General features: G+C 43.8%; 1 long non-coding RNA gene across 1 annotated transcript; it reads left to right on the forward strand.

Moving 5' to 3' along the window:
- Positions 1–12,239: 12,239 nt before the first annotated feature.
- On the forward strand, positions 12,240–13,962 carry LOC143323041 (uncharacterized). Its single transcript, XR_013077378.1, has 3 exons — positions 12,240–12,426; positions 13,304–13,369; positions 13,835–13,962. It is a non-coding gene; the product is annotated as an uncharacterized LOC143323041 (long non-coding RNA).
- Positions 13,963–19,134: the final 5,172 nt, after the last annotated feature.

Raw genomic sequence — 19,134 nt, forward strand, 5'->3', positions numbered from 1 at the left:
GCTTTTATTGTCATTGAGCATAGCCATGTCAATGAAATTTTCATTGCAACCCCCGTGTGAAAAAGAAAAGATAATAAAATAAGATCAAATAAAATAAGATAAAACACATCTAGATAAAATAAACTCACAATAAAATAAACTCACAGATAACATAAATTCACGAATAAGATAAACTCAAAGGACATAAAAAGTCAGCATTTAAAACGTATATACAATATACATAAAATGCAATGGTGCTGTGTGTATACTTAAATGTTAAGTACACAGAAGGTGCGAGTTTGCAAAAGAAGTGTCCTCACAGTCTCTCCCTCCAATTGGTGGGAGTGACTGTGTGTGGCTATTTGGGGGGGAATGTGTATTTGGCAGTTGGGGGGGGGGGGGTGTGAGGCGGCGGGGGAAGGGGTGTGTGTGTGTGTAGATGTGTGTGTGTGTGTAGATGTGTGTGTGACTGCGGGGGGGGGGGGGGGGATGAGTGTGTGGGTGTTGCTGCGGGGTGGTGAGGTGTGTGTGAGGTGCTGCAGGGGGTGATAGCCCTGACAGCTCTGGGGAAGAAGCTGTCCCTCAGTCTATTGGTGGTTGTTCGTATAGTCCTGTACCGCTTTCCTGATGGAAGCGGTACAAACAGTCTGTGGCCCGGGTGGCTGGGGTCCGTGGCGATAGATCTTGCCCTCTTCTTGACCCGGCCTGCATATATAGAGTCCAGGTCAGGAAGGGGGCAGCCCACGATGCCTTGTGCAGTTTTTACCACCCGTGCCAGTTGTTTCCTCTCCTGTGCCGTGCAGCTGCCATACCACACTGTCACACTGAGGCAGAGGATACTCTCGATCGTGGCCCTGTAAAAGTTCACGAGCAGCCGAGAGGAAAGTCCAGCCCGTTTCAGTTTCCTGAGGAAGAAAAGCCTTTGTTGTGCTTTCTTCACCAGGCGGGAGGTGTTCATAGACCAGGAGAGGTCAGATGTGATGTGGAGGCCCAGGAACTTGATGTTGTCCACACGCTCCACCACTTCGCCGTCCATGAGGAGGGGGGCGTGATCCGTCTTCCTGGACCTCCTAAAGTCCACAATGACCTCCTTGGTCTTCCCTGTGTTCAGAACCAGGTTGTTGGCTGAACACCACTGGGTGAGCTGGTGAATCTCCTCTCTGTAGTGGGTCTCGTTGTTGTCTGAGATGAGACTACTGTAGTGTCGTCCGCGAACTTCACGACTGTGTTCGTGGGGTGGATGGCAGCACAGTCATGTGTGAACAGGGTGAAGAGGGCTGGGCTGAGCACACAACCCTGTGGCGTGCCCGTGCTGAGGACCAGAGGGGATGATGTTGTGTTCCCTATTCTCACCACCTGAGGCCTGTTGGTGAGAAAGTCTCCAATCCAGTGGCACAGTGACGCAGGCAGACCCACCGCGTGTAGCTTCAGCACCAGCTTGTCTGGGATGACGGTGTTAAAAGCTGAGCTGAAGTCAACAAATAGCATCCTGACATAGGTGTTGGGCTGCTGCAGATGGGTCAGGGCTGTGTGCAGGGTGATGGAGACAGCATCCTCTGTAGACCGATTCCCTCTGTAGGCAAACTGAAGGCTGTCTAGGTCCGAGGGGATGAAGTCTCTGATGTACCTGAGAAGAATCCGTTCAAAGCACTTCATGATTACCGGGGTTAGGGCAACAGGCCGGTAATCGTTCAGGCAGGTGGCAGACGTCTTCTTAGGCACCGGTATGATGGTGGAGGACTTGAGGCACTCAGGAACCATGGACAGCTGCAGGGACAGATTGAAAATGTCCAGGAACACTCCTGCTAGCTGGTCAGCGCATGTTCTCAGAGTCTGGCCTGACACCTTATCCGGTCCTGTAGCTTTGCGGGTGTTGATCCTCCTCAGGGTGGATGTCACCTGGTGCTGCTGTAGGACGAGGGGCTGGTGCTGCTCCTCCAGCCTGGGTAGATTTGTAGCTTCTCTGCTGCCTGATGTGTCAAAGCGGGCAAAGAAGCTGTTTAAGGTGTCAGGGAGAGTGGGGTCGTGGCTGGCGAGCTGAGTGCTGGACTTGTAGTCCGTCATGGTTCTGATGCCTCTCCACATGTTCCGGGGGTTGTTGTTATTGAAGTGGTCTTCAATTTTCTGTTTATGCCGGAGCTTGGCCTGCTTAATTCCTTTCTTCAGCTCTGCTCAAGCCCTGCTGTAAGCCAGCCTATCTCCAGATTTGTAGGCGGTGTCCCGGGCTTTCAGCAGGGACCGTACTGTGCCGTCCAGCCATGGTTTCTGGTTGGGAAACACTGTGATGGTCTTAACAGGGAGGACAGCATCAGTGCAGAACTGAACGTAGGACAATACAGATGATGTATACTCCTCCAGGTCTGCCCCTTCACTGAACACACTCCAGTCTGTGTGCTCAAAGCAGTCCTGAAGTGCAGACGAGGCCTCCACAGTCCATACCTGTATTGTCCTGGTGGTTGGCTTTGTTCTGCAGGCCAGAGGCTTGTATGCAGGAATCAGTTCCACTGAGATGTGGTCTGACATGCCCAGGTGTGGAGCTGCTGCAGCCTTGTAAGCAGCAGGGATGTTGCAGTAGACCTGATCCAAAATGTTATTGTCTCTGGTAGGAAAGTCTATGTACTTGTGAAATTTGGGAAACACTGCCTTCAGTTCGACATGATTAAAGTCTCCCGCCACAATCACAGCCGCTTCTGGGTTGTCGTTCATCTGCCCGCTGATTAGGCAGTACAGCTCTTCTAATGCTAGCTTAGCATTAGCCCGCGGTGGGATGTAGGCGGCCACGATAACAATGGACGAGAGTTCTCTAACCAGCTTGAACGGTCGGCATTTCACCGCCAAGTATTCCAAATCAGGAGAGCAGAATGTGCCGACGGTGTGTGTAGCTGTACACCAGGCATTGTGTACGTACAGCGCCAAACCTCCGCCTCTGCTCTTACCTGAAGCTGCAGACCTGTCCGCCCGATACAGAGAGCGCCCTGCTAGCTCCACCGCTGCGTCCGGGATGTTGTCGTCCAGCCAGGTCTCTGTGACAACGGCTACACAGCTGTCCATCCGTCGAGAGACAGTCCTTAGACGGACCTCGTCGATTTTGTCGGCGAGAGACCTGGCGTTGGTGAGGAAGAGACTGGGGAACGCCGGTCTGTGAGGGTTAGCTTGTAGCCTAGCACGCAAGCCGGCTCTCTTGCCCCTCTTTTGTTTACGGTGCCGCCTCCGTCTCCTAGGCAGCAGTGGGGGGATGGTGGTGGGCTCTGGAGTCCGTAGCAGTTCCGGTGGAATAAAGTCCAGTTTAGGGGGTGTGTGGAGTCCGAACTGTACCCCAAAGTTCCACATTTCGGCCCTGCTGTACTGCGTGAGAGCTTCCAGAAGAGTGGTGAACGTAGAAATAATAAAAAACAAACAAACAAAAACGTAAACACGGGAGCCACGAGCCGCTGCGTCTGCACGCGCTGCCATCTTCATAGTTTCTCTATCTCCTCTTAGTTCAGATTAACAACCAAGAATTAGAGTTTGAATCAGCTGAAGTCTCTTTGTTTGTTTGTTTGTTTGTTTGTTTGTTTGTTTTTTCAGGAGACCATCTAATAATAAACTTTGAGGACCTCCTCAATCCCACCAACATGTATTCCTCAGATACATGTTGGGGTACATTGGGATACATTGGGAAAGGGTCGTCCAATCTCTGGGGCTGAAGTCCAAGGTAGTTAGGGGCAGTGCTAGTGGAGTGGCAAACCGGGCTGGTGGTCTCCATCTTTAAGAAAGGGGACCAGAGGGTGTGTTCTAACTACAGAGGGATCACACTCTTTAGCCTCCCCAGCAAGGTCTATGTCTATTCACACATCGATGGCGCAGTATTTGGGGCAGTTTTGGGGTTCAGTACCTTGGCCAGGGATACTTCAGCATGTGGACTGCCCAGGCCACCTGCTGCCAACCTCCTGACTGGCAGACGACCACTCTACCTCCTCAGCTACAGCCGCCCATAGATGAGAGCAGGTTCACACTGAGCACATGACAGGCATCAAAGAGTCTGTAGATGCTGTGGTTAACATTACATTGCCTGTACATGAGACTCACCGAACATCAAGATGGCAGTGCTTACCTGCAGGCTGGCAGGTCCTGCCACAACACTACGCAAAAATATCTCACTAATTTTGTCAATCCTCTACCTGATCAGAGAAGCAAACAGAACCAGAACATTAATCTGACACAACGGGAAAATCCTACTGCAAATCATTCATTGCCTGTTTCTCCCTGACCATATTCCTGCTCTTCGTGCGCTGCTGTTATACTAACACTACCTGGCATGACAGCAAAATATACCTTGCCAGAACGGTGAGCCAGTTCTGTGTTTTCAATACACTGCTCAATAATGGCCACGCTAAACCACATAGTCACCTGAGGACAACATCAAGCACTCAGACGAAAGACATTTTATACTTATTAACAATCATGATATTAGCCAGGGACATTCAGGACCTGACCTGCTGGGTGATGAACTGACGTCTCCACTCAACATAATGGGCCTGCTCCATGCTGTATCACTGGTGCCAGTGGTGACCGGCATTGCCTCTGTGATTGCCCTGTGACTGTCTGCATCAGATGGGGGCCTGCCTGGCCTGCTGCATACTGCCACAGCTTCAACAAGAGTATTCCCTGGCGCTACCCCAGGGGCCACTTTCCTTGATGTCATCGGACGACTCAGCTGTTGCCAGGTTGCCACTTGGACTGCCAATGACATCAGTGGCGTTGCGGACGGAGTGTAGTGGTAAGTGTGGTTCTGTTACCCCCACAAACATTAACTGGGAACAAAAGTTCCACCCCAACTGTGAGACTGAAATCTCTGAATCCAGCAATAAAGAAACAAAACAAAATGCACTTCTTTCAAACTCTTAACAACGCCAAATTAATCTGGGACTCAAGATCTAAACCAAAAGGATTTTTATTGGGTCATATTAACATTCGTAGCATAGTGAACAAAGCGGAGCAAATGAAACACTTATTGACAGACTCTAATATTGATATACTGGGCAAATCAGAAAGCTGGCTGACTCATTCATCACTGACTGCTGCCATCAACATCCCAGGATACAACATGTTTAGAAGAGACAGAGGAATAGGACGAGGGGGAGGACTATTGGTTTATGTGAAGGAGTGTTTAAAGTGCACATTAATGGAATGGCCAGTAGAAATAGATATTGAATGTATTGGTCTTAATATAATTCTCTCTGCTGAAATGTCTTTCACTGTGATAAGTTTGTACTGACCCCCTTCCTCTAAAAGTACATTTTATGATCAACTAAAATAATTCTAAAATATTCCAATCTTAACAGGGAAAAGGCGATTTTAATATAAATTAGGATAGTAAATCAGGTAGGAAAATCAGAAACAACTAACAGACAAATTCAATCTTACTCGTTATGCAAGGTCCAACAAGAAAAACCAATACATGCAAAACAACGATTGATTTAATATTCACAAATAAATCTGACAGGATAACCGAAACTCTTTCTCTTGGGCTGTCTGACCATAATTTTACCCTATATACAAGAAAAATTAAACATAAACATCTACCAAGCCCCACTAAAGTCAGCAGCCACCACATAATACCTAAAGGTTAACAACAAAATTTGACGAGTGTGTTGCAACAATATGACTGGGCTACTGTTACAATGAAAAATTGTTGAGGATTGCTGTGACATTTTCACTAGAAGTGTTATGAAAGTTTTTGATCGCTTTACAAAGAAAGTGGAACCCAAACATTGAAAAAAAAAAAAAAAAAAACACTGACTGAGGGACGATGCTTGGAAATTAACCAAAGAGAGAGATAATGCACTAAAAAAATCTATAAAAACAGGACTCACTAGTGACCAACATATCTTTACATCACTTCGAAATAAAGCAGATTTTTTTATTGAAATGATAGATGGGGCAAATGGAAATTGAAAAATTGATATGGGAAAACATAAACAAGTTAATAGGACAAAACAAGAACAAGAAATCCAATGATGTACAGCTCCAGGTGAATGGTACTCTAACTAACAACTTGGACATTATTGTCAATAGCTTCAACAACTTTTTTGTAAGCTCAGTCGAAGAATTGACAGTGCACTTCAGATGCCCAGACATTCCCCTTATTCCTGTCGACAAGAGCAAACCAGTGTTTAGCATAGGGAATATACCTGTTTCAGAGGTTTTAAAAATAATTTCCTCTTTGAAAAGCTCTAAAGCCAAGGATGTTTTTGGTCTGAACAGTAACCTCTTGAAGAACCACAGAGAAACTCTTGCTCCACCAATTGCACACCTAATAACACCTGTCCATAAAACAGAGTGGAGTGCCATCCACCTGGAAGACTGCAAAGGTTACCCCAGTCTTTAACGCTGGTAACAATACCAAACCAGAGAATTATTGGCCGATAAGTATCTTGCCAGAAATGGGTTGCCATGGAGTTAACAAAACATCTTAACAGTGGACATACCCCTCTCCATGCAGTTTGGATTTCACAAATATCACTCCAGCAACACAGCCATTTGTTTTTATGAGAATATCAAAGGTTCATTAGACCAGGGTGGTTATGTAGGAGTTGTTTTTTTGGACTTGAAAAGAGCGTTTGACACGATAAACCATAATACACCTCTCTCTAACTGTCATATTTTAATTTCTCTAATGGTGCCCTCTGCTGGATGAAATCATATCTGTCAAATAGAACACAAGCTGTACAGATAGGAAACTCACAATCACCTTACCTTGGCTGCTCAGCTGGGGTCCCACAAGGCTCCATACTGGGTCCAAGTCTGTTTAGCCTCCATGTCAAAAATCTACCCAAGGTCTGTCCAAATGTTAAAGCACAACTATATGCTGATGACACAGTATTATATGTACATGCGAAATCAAAGCAAGAAGCTGCTGCAACACTGTCTGCAGCTATGGTACCCATATCCCACTGACTAAAGAATCATGTCTGCATCTCAATACAAAAAAGAACATATGCATGTTTTTCTCTTGTCAGCCAGTAGAGGGCAAACAGCCATGTGTAATGGTCAATGGAGAGAGCATTGAAGTGGTGGAGCAATTCAAGTACCTTGGTGTTGTCTTTGACACAAATCAAACATTTAAGGTACATGTAAAAAATTAAATTAAATAAAATTAAATTACATAAAATAAAATATCATTAAATTTAACCTGTCAAATTTCAATCAAATAAGGCCTTTTCTCACTGCTCAGTCAGCCAAAGCCTATATGCATGCTATGATATTTTCACACATAATTTATTGCTATACAACCTGGTCACACACAACAGCAAGCATGTTAAAACCCATCAAGACGACAATCAAAGTTCTGGATAGGAAACCTCCTCACTTCCATTATTGTAATATTATAAAGAAGTATAACATTCTCAGTGTGGACAGTTACCAAACCTTCATGGTTGTTTGTCTTGTTTTTAAAGTTCTAAAGGAGTTGCACTGCCACTGTTAAGCAATATTATAAAGAAGTATAACATTCTCAGTGTGGACAGTTACCAAACCTTCATGGTTGTTTGTCTTGTTTTTAAAGTTCTAAGGAGTTGCACTGCCACTGTTAAATGTTTTAATAAGGTAAAAAAAAAACAATAATGGGATAAATACTAGAGCGCTAACTAGGGGAGACTGTAATGTAATGTAAGAGGTACACAATCCTGGAACAAGCTACCAGCACACATCAGGGACTGTGACAACTATCTGACATTCAAAAAAAATGTCAAACAAAGGTAAAAAAAAAAAAAAAAAAAAAAAAGTTATGCACTCACACATAATACAGGTTTCCTTTCTGGTGTCCATTCGCTACCTTTTAACTTATGTGCTGTATCGTGTCGGTGATCTTAACTTCTTGTTTATACTGTATGTATGTAGACATCTTAAGTCATGTACTGTATCATGTCTGTGATCTTAACTTCTCGTTTATATTGTATGTAATGTTTATATTGTATGTAATCCTGTTTTTATTTAGGCTTGTTTTATGTTGTTTGTGACAACCTGCCTTGGGACTGTGGATGAAATTAAGCTATTGTGCTAATTTTTGGCATATTTACATTGTTGCCTGGTGCTGATATGTTGATTAATGTGTACTGTGTGAGTGTGTTGGCAGTTCCTGGATGATGAAGGCATTGATGCCATCGACTGAGAATGTATGGGACGTTATGTGTTGGTTGACGCTCCCAAGTACCACCACATATTGTCCAGGAGCGCACTGATGCCCTGATCTCAAGTCTGGGAGGAGATCCCCCAGGACAGGGGCAGAGCTGGAGGGGTGTCCGGGGTAGCACTGGCCACCTCTGGAAATTGTTTGGCCACCTCAGGTGCCATCCCGGTTGATTGACAGGTCACTGTACGTCTCATTCAAAGCAGTGCAATTTTGGAAACGTGAACAAGGAAGCCAGGCAGAACTTCTTAAGTCGCTGGCAGATACTAGGCCTAGGTCTAGGCTATTTATAACATGAGTCAGAAAGCATCATGATGATGAGTGTAGTCGTTCATTCAATACGAGCGCCGCCTGTACAGGGGGCCGTGTGAAATGCGCACAGTTCAGATGGTCAATGCTTGCACTAGGAAGCACCAATCCTAACTTGTAGCATACCAGAATGGGGAGAAACTCAGCTAAAAGCCTCTACCAAGCATTGCCACCCAAACGAAAAATAATTCATACAGAAAGAAATTATATGGGCATGAAATGAAAACACGAAAATAGCGTATGTCCACTTTAGTGTGCCTGCTGATTTCACCACTTCACGCAAACCACACAAGCCTGGTATCATATGAAGGCAGAGAGTCTGATTTCGAAGATGTCTGCCTCTTCACTGTGCGACGTAAACTCGGTGAGCTAGCAGCCAAAGAGTAGCAGAAAAAAATTTCGCCAAATCATAAAGTATGTCTTACCTTTGCTGTTTTGTGGTCAAAAGTTATATTCCAGCTTGAAAAAAGGCTGCTAATGTCTCCTCCTATGACCCTGCATTAGTTTGAGATCAATCATGGTCCTGGTTGTTTACATACATGAATGAGCAGAGCACACACAGGGGACTCTGCTGGGCAGCCCGAGGTGTTATGTTACGGTTTTATTTGCATTTCATCCTTTTATGAGAGATACGAACAATAGCAAGCAGAAAAAAGGCTGTAAAAGTGTTTTCAACAGAGGAGTTTCTCCGTATGCTTGGACGAGATAACTGTACTCTGCCCAGATGCGCCCAAATGAGCGCCTGGACATACCTGTGTTCAAACATCTGTAAAACTACTCAGGTTCATTTTTTTTTTAGCATGTACTTTTGCACAGTTACTCATCAGATATTACTTTACTAATTCCTAGATGAATTTGGTTACTATCCTGTGATTTAAAGGTGGTTTTCACTCTAAATAATGTTTTTTAACTGTATAACTGTATTTTCCTTTTTTAGGCCAATAGTAGATGGACCCCCTGATACAAGCTTGCCCACCCTCTGGCCACCCCTTCTATAAAAGTCTGGTTCCGCCACTGCCCCAGGACACTATCTGTCAACTCATCAGGAGCATGCTCAGATGTTGTCGGGAGTGCATACAGGCATGCAGGGCCATACACACGACTGAGTAACATTGTGAGTTGCCGTGATGAAATTCATCAGTCTGTGATTTCAATTTTTTACATTGATTTTTGTTGTGATTTTGAATCCTGCCCTCGATGGGTTGATGATTTTGGTTTCCACTGCTCGTTACATCATTTTGTTCTTAACAAACTATACAAAGTACATCAGTAACGATTTTCAACTTGAATAATTCGTTCATCATGGTCCAATGTGTGATTTAAGTGTTGCCTTAAATTTGTTGAGCAGTATATAAACAAGAATAACAATATATAGCTAAGTATATAGTTATATAATATGAATTATCCATATTATATAACTATGACATAACTATAAATGGATTATAATATATCATCCATATTAAATAATATATATTATAATATAATGTAATGTAATATAACTAAGCATATAATATATAATAACAGCAATTATTAAAGAGAGCGAGAGAGAGAGCTGGAGCTATAAACTAAATAGAAGAAGAAATATGTGGAAGTTGCAAGTGATAAATAAATGTAAACAATTAACAGTGATGTGCAATATTGCAGTAGTCCAAAATTATATGTAAACATTGAACCATTGGAGTTTGTGAGGTTGGTGGAGATTAACTGTTTAAATTACTATTGTATAGTGTGATGGCTCGTGACAGGAATGATTTCATGAACCAGTCCTTGTGACAGTGGAGCTCGAGCAGTTCAGTGGAGAAGGAGCTTCACTCTCTGTCCAGGTGGTGAAGAGGATGTTCAGGGTTATCCATGATGGATAACAGTCTGTTCAGTGTCATCCTTTCCACCACCTTCTCAAAGGTGTCTAATTTACAGCCAATAATGAAGCCAGCCTTCCTGATCTGTTTGTTCAGTCTGTTGGCCAGCTCCAATGCTGCTCCCCAAGCACACTGCAGCAAAGAAGAGTGCACTGGCAACAACAGATTGGTAGAAGATCTCCAGCATCTTGCTGCACACGTTGAATGATCTGAGTCATGATGATCACTGGAATAGAGGGTCTGTATCTCTGTGCCTTGGCCCTCCATTTAGTTACAGCTCTGCTGCCCCGACATCGCCTTTTCAAGTCATCCGGGACTACAATCCTCTCCAGATGAAGATGACCCCTCTTGTACAGGACATCTGTGTTAGTCCAGTCCAGTTTGTGGTTGAACACCCAGGTTTTTGTACTCGGCAGCCTGGCCAACACCAGCTCCTGTTTTCCATCACTGATACAATCGACATCTGTTTTTGGTTCCCCATCAGTGGTGACACTCACAACAGAACTGCAGCAACACATTGAGCCAGAGCTACAGCCAGCTCCTCAGCAAAAGCTGCAGCCATCTCCAGTTCCTGTGTAGCAGTGATCCCCTGAGCCAGAGCTGCAGCCATCCACTGAGCCAGAGGTGCAGCGATCTCCAGTTCCTGTGCTGCAGCCATCTTCTGAGCCAGAGCAGCAACCATCTTATGAGCCAGAGCGGCAGCAATTTCCTCCTCCAACTGCCCCATTGCCAACCTCCAGTCCTGCTGTCCTGTTGCCAGTCTCCAGTCGTGATGCCCTGTTGCCGGTCTCCAGCCCTGCTGTCCCATCGCTAGCCTCCTGCCCTGCAACATCAATGAATGTTGCTATCTTAGCTTCATCCCCAGAAGAAGCTGTCATGTCAACCTTCAGGCTGTGGCCTATTCAGGGAGGGGCCGTGGCTCAGGAGGTAGAGCAGTCGTCCGCTTATCAGAAGGTCGGTGGCTTGTCCCTGGCCTTGGCAGTCCACATGTCAAAGTATCCTTGGGCAAGATACTGAACCCCAAATTGCTCCTGGTACTGTGCCATTGTGTGAATGGTCAAAGCTCATTATGAGCTCATAATGAGCACGTGGCCTAGCCACCATTGTATGAAAGTGGGTGAATGAAGACTTGTGTTGTCAAGAAAACCACTATATAAATACAGCCCATTTACCATTTATCATAATGGGACCTGAATGCATACTGATGGAGAGGCACAGGAGAGAGGAGCTCAGTGTATCATGGTAAGTTCCCTAGCAGTCTAAACCTATAGCAGCAGCCTGAGCCAGAAGTTGAAGTTTCATCAAAAAGGGAAGTTTTAAGTCTTGTTTTAAATATAGAGAGGGTGTCTGGCACCAAGGCCAGGACTGGAAGATGGTTCGACAGGATATGAGCTCGGCAGCTGAAGGCTCTGGCTTCAATTCTAGTTTTGGAGACTTCGGGAAGCCTGTATTCTGGGAGCACGGTTTTCTTGACCATTTCCTGACCATTCAAGGCTTTGTAGGGAAGGAGAGGGATTTTAAATTCTACTCTAAATTTTACAGGGAGCCAGTGCAGAGACACTAACATGAGAAATAAATGATTGCTTTTCCTAGTTTTTGTCAGACTCCATGCCACAGCATTCTCGATCAGCTGGAGAGTTTCTAGCAATTTAATGGGGCAGCCTGATGGTAAGAAATTGCACTAATCCAAACTTGAAGTAACAAAGCATTGACTCGGCTGTATGCACCTGACTTTTGCAATGTCACATAGGAAAAAAAACGTGAGCCCAGATTGAATGACCTGGGGGTTAGATAGCATGCTGCCCAAAAAGCAAAAATCGGGCTATCAAAAGAAGAAAGAGCGGAAGGCAAAAGAAAAAAGGCAGAATGAAGGGAGGCAGCTGTTGACTGCTTTCTTTCCAAAAGGTGAACCGAGTTTTTGCCTGTTATGCAAAATCCAAATAAAGTTAAGGTAGTCCACTACAGACAGCTGCTGCTGATGTTTGTATGCTCATGTGAAGTCTTTAGCTTTGCTAGTTTCCAACCAGGCTGCAGCAGCTGGAGCAGCAGTGGCCAGTCCTGGCGGATCCTCTGAAGATGAGCTCCCCCCTCCGACCCCCCCTTACGTTGGTATGTTGGTTCGAGAGAGAGAGAGCGAGATTGAGAGAGAGAGAGAGAGAGAGAGAGAGAGAGAGAGAGCTGCTGGCTGGTAGAATTGCTGCCTAAATCCGAGTTGTTTACCTTAAGTTTAAAGTAAGTTAGCCTTTTGGTTCAGTCCATGTGCTACAGCCTATTGTCTACTGACAAGTAAAACTCTGTGCTGAGACTTTATTTTTGTCTGGTAAAAAGCCTTAACAGTGCAGAGTAGTGCTGTACTTAAAAGCTATTATCAGTGCTCAATAAATTCATGATGTTACCAAAGCCAATGAATAATCATGTTAAATAAGTGTGATCTCAATATCAATCAAAAATAATTGTGATTATGATTTTTGCCATACATTTTTTCCATAGATAGATAGATAGAAAGAGAGAGAGAGAGAGAGATAGGTGTAGGTGGTGAGAACATACAACAATTAGCTATTCCTCTCAATCTGGCTGAAAAATGGCTTAAACATTTTTGCCTCAGCAACTTGCTGACCATGAAGAATACTGTGTGTTATAGCAAATAATTAGGCTAGTCTAAGCATCTATTGTAGGAAAGTTTATCTGTTGTTTACTTCATGTTTGACTTTTAATTAACATATTTGCAACCTTTCACATTATCTTTCTACTTGTTCTAAATGGTAAATGTGAAGCGCTGTCAAGCGCCCTCTTATGACTGTTTGGTTGACAGCCTTAGAGCTCAGCCTACAGCAACAAAAAAATGATGCTTGGCCATATGTTTCATTATTTTTAGCAGTTTATCTTGCACTGAAATGGCTCTAGAAATACAAAGTGAGCTTGCTTCAAAAAGTAGGCTGGGTTATTTGTATGTTAAGAGGCTAATACCAATTCTTTATTCTTGTAGATGTAGAGAGTTCTGCATCAGATGCTGAAGGCAAGGAAGGGTGTGAGTCTGAGGATGTGAGACAAGGTGAGTTCATAGAGGCAACTTTAAGTTATTATCAGCAATCATGTGTACTAGCAGTTTCAACTGAAACGAGCAGCAGCCAGTACTATCATCAAGTAAGATGTATCATTACATGTGAGACTATAATCAGGTTGAGGCTAACGTAAATCATGTGTGTTTCATGCTTATAGATGTGTTTGAGAGTAGTGAGGAGGCTGGGGAGAGAGAAAAGGAAGGGCCAAGTGAGGGAAATGCAGAGTTGTTGTCAGAGGACCCAGGACTGTGGCCAGACAAGCTAACTGCTCAGCAGAGAGAGACTATAGTTTGCAGACTGGCTAGTGAGAGTGTTGACCTGACCAAAGTGGCAGTGTAGCTTAAAACCCTATTTATGCTTTTTTAATTTTAAATAAATACCCTCTTTTTGTCTTTGTCTTTTTTTTTTTTTTGTTTGTTTTTTTGCCCACGCGCCTCGTGCACTGGCATGGATAGGGGCCCACTGACATTGAGAGTGTACAGGGCCCAGAATTTGGTGCTACGCCCCTGCCTGTGGTCAACTTTCAGCTACCCTCTCCCCGAAAAATGGCGAAACGGATGGTGGACTTTGAAAACACGGGTTTTCAAGGCAGGTGGGAGGCAGAGTATGTGTTCGCGGATATAAAGGACAAAGCTGTTTGTCGTTTGTGCGGAGACAGTGTGGCTGTCATGAAAGAATATAACATAAGAAGACACTATGACACGAAACAGGTAAATTACTCTGGAAAAGCTGCCTAACGAGCCAGAATAAATGATAATTTTTTTTTTTTTTTCTTGTATTTAATGTTTAATGTTGTTTTTAGATAAAAATGGTCTTATCAGCTGTGTTAGTTCCAGGTTCAAGTATCTGGCTTAGACTAGTGCACTTCAGAGAGCAGCACACTCACGTTTAATATATGTTGACTTTTTGCACTCTTTGGGCATTTTTGTTTTTTGTTTGAAGGAAATTATTTTTTGGCTGTTGATGGCCTGTGGGCAGGCATGGACAGGCCATCGGGCGCCCCCCGCCCCTCCCCTCCAGACAAGGTTATCAAATTTTGCCATCGAAGTTCGACCGGAGTTGGAGAGAAGTGAGTGTAGAAGTGAGTAGAAATAGATAGGCCTAAACTACATCAAGTGCAGAAGCAGTCACTGGTGCAAAAGCTGTCGGAGAGGGACTTTTCATGTAGGGAGGGCGGAGGGCTGTTTGTGTGTGTGTGTGTGTCTCGATTGGCATGCATTTGAGCGTTTATCTGCAACCTGCACCAGTACCAAATAGAAGCAACCTGCATTTTATATTGCGCGTTTCGACTATTGTCGATGCCACAAGTTAACGAGTGGTCGGCATCAGAACGCCCTCAACTTTCTGAGATCTTAAGTCAGTCACGATTGGTCGAAATTATTGTCAATCTTGATGCAGTACAACAAACAAACCTATCAAATTTCTTTGCGCAGACAGGCAGGTACACACACGTAGGCTACACACACACGTAGTCAGAAAGAAACTGACTGGAATGAAGCAGAAATGATGTGGAATTAACAATGAACGTGTTTTGGGATGTGTGTACATCTTCACTAATAGTATCTGGGGAAATTGTAGGCTAAAAGTGTGCACATGCTCAACATAGGAAATTATTACAGGACTCATTTTATTCAGTGAGACTTAAAACATTTAATAGTAGCCTATAGAGTTTTGTGCACAACCTTGTCCTTGTTGGTTTGGAGGTGGTCACCCTAGACTGTGTGTGTGTGTGTGTGTGTGTGTGTGTGTGTGTGTGTGAGAGAGAGAGAGAGCGAGTTGCCTTCATAGCCTTTGTTTTCAAATAATGCTGAGTAGACTTGTGGCCCGTTTCACAAAGGAGGTTCAACAAACTCCGAGTCTAATCCTGAACCCTGAGTTGATCTAGCCTGAGATAGGAAACTCCGAGTTTCTGGTTGCAGAACGGGTGATTTAAGTTAGTTCAATCAACTCAGAGTAGACGAGACGAGTCACCATGGCGACGGGGAAGAGGAAGGCTGCGTTTTTTACCCCACTGGAACTCGAAATCTTAATGCGCTCATACGGCAAATTTGAGCATGTTTTTAGAAAAAAGTGTAACACCGCTGCAGCTGCAAAAGAGAGGGAGGCGGCGTGGGAGAACATTACTGCTCGGGTCAATGCGTAAGTTTAAATGTAGTCCTTTGCAATCACAATAATATTACAGGGGAAAACTGATTGAATGGTAGCTCATTAATTTATTTCATGTAGGTGCAATCCCGCGGAGGAGAAGCGCACTTGGCAGCAGCTCAAGATGAAACATAAAAACATTGTTCAAACAGGTAAGACACGGCATAATTTAATGGGGGTACCTCATTTTGATCATGTGTTACATTGCAAAGTAAATATTAAGTGGCTGTTTGACTGTGCAGTTTTATCACCAACATAATGCTGCGCAAAGAAACGCAGCGCAACACACAATATCTGCTGGGATGTGAGAGCATGACTCCGGCTGGTAATGTTGCAAATGTAAGGACGGATTAGGTTGTGTATGTAGATGATGGACTGTGATGTGAAACGGTACCGTTCAAAAAGATAATTGTCTGGAAATGCCAGAACATCTATGCGCGGTCTGATAACCATCTCCCGACGAATATTTAATTCCCTGCGCAGTAATGCTGCACCTTCATCCACGGGATCGTTGTCAAAAGGACCTGCCATGTTAGTGAAAAAAGTGCCTACTGACTGATTTTTTTAAATAACAGACGGCAGAACTATGTTATCCCAAAACTCGCCTGCTGACGAATGAATGAGGAAATCAAATACCGTGTGTGGCTGACAGAGGGCGGAGACAGAGAGAAACTCGAGGTTCATTGAGGAAAACCTGGCCCCGACCAGGTTAGGTTCATAGAGTCTGTTACTATGGTAACTGACTGAGAGCTTAAGTTACCTCTCTCTGTGAAACAGGCTAGAGTTACCCCTCTTTCTCTGGTTTGAGTTACCTCCCTTTGTGAAACGGAAAACTCGAGTTTCCTTCATTTCAGGCTTAACAAACTCGGAGTTTTCACTAAATCTGCTTTGTGAAACGTGCCCTTGGTGTCCAACTTACAGTGTTATTTTAGCTTGCCGTAAAGTTATAGTTTGCAGTTTTCTCAAATATTGTTCACAATTTGTGAAATGGTCTTTTGTGTATACAGAAAACATTTTAGATCTTTGAGTTCAGCTCTTGAAAACTGGGAGCAAAAACAAAATTGTTGCGTTTATATTTTTGTTCAGTGTATTTTGTAAACTATACCTTAACTGATCCCTGCTCTCTTTCTTTCCTTTGTCTTCCTGTCTCTGCATTTCTCTCTCTCTCTCTCTCTCTCTCTCTCTCTCTCTCTCTCTCTTTTGCATGGTTACTCTCTTCCATGTAGGCTATTGTGCTTTATTTTAATTTTTGAAACAACACAATGTGCGCATATGTCCTCTGGTATGTCGTGTGCCTCCACATATCGCATAAATAATCGTGGTGGGCCGCCATGACCAAAAATGCCAGTCCAGCCCTGCCTGTGGGAAAATGTTTTCATTTGAAATTACTATGAAAAGCTGCAGATAAAGCCATAAGAAATGAATGCAACTGATTTTTCAATTATTGAATGATTAATGTTGTATTTATGCACGCTACATGCACAAACGGCATGCTTATGTTATTTCTCCGCATTTGACCCATCCTTGGTCAGTCCTTCCTCTGGCAGCAGCGCCCAGAGGACCCAGTTCCTTTCGTCACCATTGGTCAAGTGGTTGTCTTCTTGCATGTTTTTAGTGGTTTTTTATGAATGATACCGAAGGTGAACATGGGGATGCAAACTCCACACAGAAAGCCCTTTTTCCTCAAGATACGGGGCAGCAGGCACCGAAGGCCCACAGCAACCCATACGAGAATTTAACCCGGGACCTTCTAGCTATGAGGCAACAGTGTTGCCACTGTTCCACCATGCCACCCAATATAGGCAGCAACTTATAGGCTGTGTTAGTTCCAGGTTCAATATGTGCAATATGGGCATTTCAATCAGTTTCCAATAAATGCTGAACCAGTCCGGCCCTCGACTTGGAACAATTTTTTAAATTTTGGCCCACTGTATATTTGAGTTTGACACCCCTGCTATAATATACCTGGCTGTTTAACATTCTTTGACCAGCAGGGGGGGTTGTGTGCACATGAAACCTTGAGAAACCTTTTTGTGAACCTTTTGGCTGGAAGGCTTCAAGGCTTCAAGAAGCTTCATCTCGCCATCACTACATTATGCTTTCGGGCTCCACCAGAGAGATCTGGCTCACTCCTCTCTATTGACGTCCTGGGCAATGTATTATGTGAAATGTAGTTCATCCAGGAAACCTGCCAATAACGTTACACCGTTGAAAGATGAAGTAACGTAGATTTGACACATTCAGCAACTTCTAAAGTTACCATTACTTGGATTTGTAAACTATTTACAACAAATATCCACTGTGCACATTGTACAAATGCATTCCCAGTTCCAAATTTAGACTATCTTTAAAAATTCAATTCAAAACAAAACCGTTAATATTTCTTAATCAGGGCAAATCAGGGCTGATGATAAGACGGCGCTTAAGAAAATGAGGGCAATAAGACTAATGAAAAAAACTGAGGTGGTGGTGGTTTGAAGCGCAGGAATAAAAGTACGCATTGCAAACGAATAAAAACAAATTAAACTGTGTTCCACATCCACACCGGCTGGTTTAAGCTTCAGAGTGGAATTCGAAGGCAAATTCAAGATGGCTGACTCAGCTTTCTTGAGGGAGAGATAAGACCCACCCACCAGAACGTCATCACGTTGATAACGTCATGACGCTACCATATTATTCCTAAACTTTTTGAGCGTTCCCCACAAATTAGCTATAAAATATTGAGTCCTATTCAATTAAAGTGGCGTAAATCTTAACAGAGCTCAACACTTTATAGTTTAGTCAACTGCATAACGACATTTGACTGGTACAACCTTATTAGTTATGAGGTAGTACAACTGTTTGGGATTACAGTGTAACTTTTTTTTTTTTTTTTTTTGCCCAGGCAAAGGCCCATGACCCACTGAAAACGGGTCTGCAACCCACTTTTGGGTCACGACCCACCAGTTGAGAAACACTGCCTTAATAGACACATGGGAGGGCCAGTTTATGGGATGGCAAAAATGGCATCAGAGTGAAAAGTGATGGATAGGATTTTTCAGGATACACATCAGGTTGGAAAGTTTATTGGAGTAAACCTTGGAGATGTTCATTCATCAGTCAAGACTATAAGAAGTGTCATCAAGTGCATGTCGAAGAGACAGAGACACAAAGCCTTCAAGATTCGAAATTTGGAGATACTTGCTGTTTTCCACTCAGATCACAGGGAAGGAAGAAGGGGGTGGTAAGTGCCACTGTTGTGGTGTACTTGTCCTTTACTGGTTTCTATAGCAACAATGTAACGTGTCGTTAAAAAACGGATGATGATTGTGCCGCTGTGCTGTTCCCGCTGTATGCTCAAAGTGAGCAATACAGCGGGTTAGTTACAGTTACAGTTAACTAGCTCCATGGTCTGAGCATAACTGTTATACAGTGAGGTTAATAAAGGTCCTCGGGATATAACACAAATTGGCAACAAGGACATCTGGACCTATGTGGTACGGAGGACGTCGAGTTTCACGTCAGGGCTTTTGTTTTGGAGAAGTGCTGGCTCAAGCTAGCTTAGCAGTGTTAGCTCGTAGCTGGAGGTGCGCACCTGCACGGAAAAACAACTGCGAAGGGAGGAAGATAC

Source organism: Chaetodon auriga, chromosome 7 (assembly GCF_051107435.1).
Source record: "Chaetodon auriga isolate fChaAug3 chromosome 7, fChaAug3.hap1, whole genome shotgun sequence".
In the NCBI taxonomy this organism is placed as follows: Eukaryota; Metazoa; Chordata; class Actinopteri; order Chaetodontiformes; family Chaetodontidae; genus Chaetodon; species Chaetodon auriga.